The 5,446-nt window shown below is 37.3% G+C and overlaps 1 non-coding gene across 1 annotated transcript; it reads right to left on the reverse strand.

Annotated features, from left to right (window-relative positions):
• Window positions 1–4,093: 4,093 nt before the first annotated feature.
• TRNAG-GCC lies at window positions 4,094–4,164 on the reverse strand. Its single transcript has one exon. It is a non-coding gene; the product is annotated as a tRNA-Gly (tRNA).
• Between the last annotated feature and the right edge of the window lie 1,282 nt (window positions 4,165–5,446).

A 5,446-nucleotide genomic window follows, 5' to 3' on the forward strand; every position in this document is an offset into this window, starting at 1 on the left:
CCGTCCTAGTTACAGTGGAAACATTTTCCTTTTCCAATTGGTCGTGGACGCTTCTTCTGGGCAATAGGTGGCGGGTTAGTAGGCGCATTCCCTTTCCCTTTACCACCCTTCTTTTTCTTCCCCTTTTCATTGTTAGAAGTTGAAGGTGTAGACTTTGTTTCTAAGGTCGAACCTCGATAGACATTTTTAGAGGACGAGACAACATTAGCCTCACCTCCCTTTTTCCCTTTACTTTTCATTAAAGATTGGTAAGTCTGTAACTTTTTAAAGAGAGTGGTAAGGGAGTAGTCCACTTTGTTAAGAATCGTATTGCTAACAAAGTGGAGGAATCTCTCTGGCAATGAATGCAGGATAATGCTAACTTGATTGCCCTCATCAATTTTAGAACCATTCATCTTCGCCACATTAAAGTGAACCATCATTTTCAGCACGTGTTCATAAACAGAGGTGCCTTCCTCCATTTTGAAGCTGAAGATGCGTTTCAGAGGCTCATGCTTGAGCTGTCCAGACGGATGTCTGAACATTTCCCACAGAGACTCCATGATCTAACGTGCTGAGACCATGGACTCGTGTTTCTTGGCCAATACATCACTAAGATTGGCTAAGAATATAAGCTCAGACCTTCTCGTTTGCCTGTGTCCAACGCTCGTACGCCACTCGAACATTTCGAGTAGCGTTCTAAGGTGGAATAAGAGGACATTCCTCCGTAAGGACAAACTTGAGATCCTCGATGATGAGTATCGTCGTGAGTATATAATTCTAACTTGAATAGTCTAGGCCATTCAGTTTTTCGACGCTTAGTAAATTGATAGTGGCTAAAGCCATTAAAAACGTTGTTTAAAAAAAAAACGAATAACCTTTTATAATACTTTGCAAAAACCACATTTTAATTAATCAATTAATTTTTAGCAAAACAGATTCCAAGTACCCTAAGTGAAAAGACTTCTATTTTACAATGATGCCCCAGTGAGGCAGGATAAACGTCACCGGCGGGGTGATCAGATGGCCCTTCACTGGGATGAGACAATTTTAACCATTAGGTAGAACCAACTCTTGGAACTATACCTAATAGCCACCATTGTTCGGTCCAAAATAGTTAACCCTTGACAATCCTACATAAGTGTAACCCCTCATTTTCGGCCCCAGAGTCCTACCCTAATGCACTCACCATAGGAAAAGACAGATTAGGACAAGAGACTAAGTAACCTTATCATCTTACAGAAGATCAAATAAAGAAATGCGCAAAACAACCATCCTATAGGGGGACACACCTAGGGTGCCATGAGGTGATGCGCAGAAACTTTATTTAATCCAATGAGGGAGACTGAGGGATATGTTGTCGCACATCCCGCTCCTACTTACTATGAACACTCTCTCCATCCACCTTGATATTGACCTACCCAAACACCATCCGTTGGGGGGACACGCCAAAGGTGCCTCGAGGCCGAGGGTAGATCTCACGGTGTGGACTATGAGGGAGAAACACAAGAGGTGAAAATGAGGCATCAAATGCCTTAAGAACCTCCCACTGAATGTTCTACCTAGAAGTTTATTAACCTAGACAATCTGGCTACTGATTATGATCTAAGTCATTTATAAAATTTGCTAAAAAAACAACTTTGTCTTTGAAATTGAAAAAAAAAAAAAACAAATCCAAGTAGTCACATTAAACTCTTTAATGGAATGGCCTTAGTTTGCATGCATCAAATCTATCTAAATTACCTTTCCAGGTAGGTTCCCAGGTAGAGGTGTTCCATTGCCGTCATCTTAAATACCCCAGCCTAGATAGAACTCGCCTTCGACAAAAGGACTACTATAGATAGACTTGCTACAAATTAATATTTTACTAATTATTTTAGTTCTAATTTCATTTTATATTCATTTATAAAATAAACAACTAAAACACTCATCCCACATGACGAAGTATTTATAACGCTTATAAATATAACGTTAAAAAAAAAAAAAATAAAGCATACATAAATATAACCCTTATATTATATGATGCATGAGCATGCATTTATGTAAATTAAAACATACTTCTCTAAATTATAACACTTATAATAAAGAGAATATGCATGACCTAAGGTGGAATTTATCTATATGTGCATACCATATGACATATTAAAAACATACATCACATATAATAAATAAAGAATTAATGGACCGGGATGAGCCTTTACAAAATCAGAATGAAATAATCCTATCTATTACATTTTTCATCGAGCAAACCGGTTCATAAGCGAACCGAGTCTTGAACCGCTAGGAGGACTCCATTGTGTAGTAAATGTCGTAGGTAGATGATCATCCAGCGGGAGCTAGACGATAAGAGCAAAATTAAACGATCGCGTAGATGACAACAAGGCAACGAAGCCTGATCGTCTATGTGATCGCTGAACGCAGTGATAGGTAAACGATTTACCTTGCGTTACTAAGCAATCATTTAGTCAGTTACTAAGCGATGAAGTTTGTCGACCAAAACGATCGCTAGTGCGATCACTTAACCTGACGTCAGGTAAACGATTTACCTTGCGTTACTAAGCAATCGTTTAGTCAGTTACTAAGCGATGAAGCTTGCTGACCAAAACGATCGTCTATGCGATCACTTAATGCGGCAACAGGTAAACGATTTACCTTACGTTACTAAGCGATCGTTTAGTCAGTTACTAAGCGATGAAGCTTGCTGACCAAAACGATCATCTATGCGATCACTTAACGCAGCGTCAAGTAAACGATTTACCTTGCGTTACTAAGTGATCATTTAGTCAGTTATTAAGCGATGAAGCTTGCTAACCAAAACGATCGTCTATGCGATCACTTAACGCTGCGTCAAGTAAACGATTTGCCTTGCGTTACTAAGTGATCGTTTAGTCAGTTACTAAGTGATGAAGCTTGCTGACCAAAACGATCGTCTCTGCGATCACTTAACACAGTGTCAGGTAAACGATTTACCTTGCGTTACTAAGCGATCGTTTAGTCAGTTACTAAGCGATGAAGCTTGTTGAACAAAACGATCGTCTAGTGCACGCGCGCGTTAAGCGATATGCGAGCATCACATCGTCTACACAACCCGATACTCAGTGATCGCATAACCGATCTTCGACACGATGCCACACGTTTCGGTTCTTCAAGGAAGGAGACGATCAACCCTTGATCGTCTCCTTCCTTGAAGAATCGATACGCGTGGGCTTTGTTCGGATTTGGTAGAGGGAGGAAGGAAGAGAGACCGTACACAACGATCAAGCAAGTGGGATATGCGGTTGATCGTCTCCTTCCTTGAAGAATCGAAACATGTGGGCTTTGTTCGGATTTAGTAGAGGGAGGGAGGAAGAGAGACCGTACACAACGATCAAGCAAGTGGGATATGCGGTCATCTATCACATAGGCAATATGCTTGATTGTTTAGGTGAAGTATACAATTGTGTAGTAAAAGTAAGCGATCGTCTAAACGATTATGTAGGAAAAGGTAAACGATCGTGTAGGAAAAGGGTAAGCGATCATCCAAACGATCGCGTAGGAGAAACTAAGCGATAGTCTAGTAAATATCAGAAGCTAAATGATCGCTTAGAAAAAAGGTAAACAATCGTTTAGATAATAGCGTGCGACGGTATAATCGGTATGCGATCGCTTAACAATATCGTATATATAAGCGATCGTGCAGTCACTATCGTATAGGCACTAATTTTCTAAACGATGAAACTATCTTTTTATGAATATCCACGCATCCCGATATCAACACACCGCCTACTATTTATATTGCAATCATCCGTTATTTAAAGCGAAGAGGCGCCTTCCTATTTCCTTTATAACCGTCCAATGAATGTGATCTTATCGCGGGGTAGAGCAACTTGGTAGCTCGCAAGGCTCATAACCTTGAAGTCACGGGTTCAAATCCTGTCTTCGCAAAATTTTTGTGTCTAAAAAATTGAGGTTTGATCTTGGTAACTATTAATTAATTAATTACTATTAATATTAGCTTTTTTTCTTTCCAGATGGGAGGAAAAGAAGGGGGGAGGATAGAACCACTATACTATCACGGTCAACTATATAATTTATCCTATTAAATGAAAAACATTAACCCATTATCCTCATCCTCGGCGGATAGCGGGAATCGAACCCGCATCTTCTCCTTGGCAAGGAGAAATTTTACCATTCAACTATATCCGCATTTTTTTTTATCTGCAATGTATAGTATACATCAGTGCAGAGCTAGCCTATTATACTAGGCTATTAATACTAGGTTAAAAGTATACTAGGCTATTTTTATATAATTTATATATAGATTTAACCAATTATATATATATTATATAATATATTTTTATATAAAGGTATATAAAGGATATTTATTACTATACTATTTCTTTTCTAATATTTTTAATTAATCTTTTAGATGAATTGAGACGGTATTTTGTAAATATGTAATTATCTTGAATATATTAACTATTTCTTTATTTTTATCGGATCGCCTGGAAGGGACAAAAGAAACATCTTGTTCTTTCTTCAACAATTTCTGATCTCTAGTGGACCTCTCAATAGGATTCGAACCCATATGAAGTTTTGACCATCTGTCAGAAAAAAAAGAACGAATGGATCTTGTAGGATTCCCGAGAAATTCTTCGATTTCTTCCGGAAGCGGATGATCTTGAAGTTAGTTCTATACATATGACCAGCAACAAGAAAAATAAATGCGATAGCTAAATGATGATGAGCCATATCAGTCAGCCATAAACTTTGCGTTTGCAGATGGAATCCCCAGAGAATGGTTAGAATGGCAGTTCCTGCTCCTTCGGAAGTACCAAATAAATGATTATTTGAATCAGGGTTTTGAGCATAAAGATTCCACTGACCTGTAAAAAGTGGTCCTAATCCTTAAGGATGTGGCAATATATCTAAGAAATCATTCCATCGAACATAATGCAATTCGAAGGATTTTTCTGTCTTTCATTATTCCATCGATTTTTTTTATTTGTGATTTCTATTTATGAATCGTTCATTCTAATCACCATTCCTCATATAATTCTATATAGAAATTCTTTTATTTAAAATTGAATTGCATTTTTTTATTTAAATAATATACATAAATTTGAAAATTTGAATATATAGTTATATTGCTTACATTATAGAATATAAAATGAAAATAGTGATTAGTATTGATTAGAAGAAACGTCTAAAAAATAAAAAATATTTGAAAAGAAAAAAAATATTATTTTTTTATTTAAATAATACGAAGGCTAGTACCCTTCGGGAAGTGATTGGTCTGCCATATGCTATAAACGGGATTGAACTCCATTTCTCATACTTTCACTCATCGATTCACTTATTGTTCAGATTAGGTTAGGTAGGTATATTTCGATCTCACACTAAGCCAAGAAATTCAAAAACGAGAAATTTGGAAATTTGGGGATAGGGATCAACAAGTTATTGAAAATTGTTTTTCTCGCCAAGCCGA

Source organism: Benincasa hispida, chromosome 9 (genome assembly GCF_009727055.1).
Source record: "Benincasa hispida cultivar B227 chromosome 9, ASM972705v1, whole genome shotgun sequence".
Lineage (NCBI taxonomy): Eukaryota > Viridiplantae > Streptophyta > Magnoliopsida > Cucurbitales > Cucurbitaceae > Benincasa > Benincasa hispida.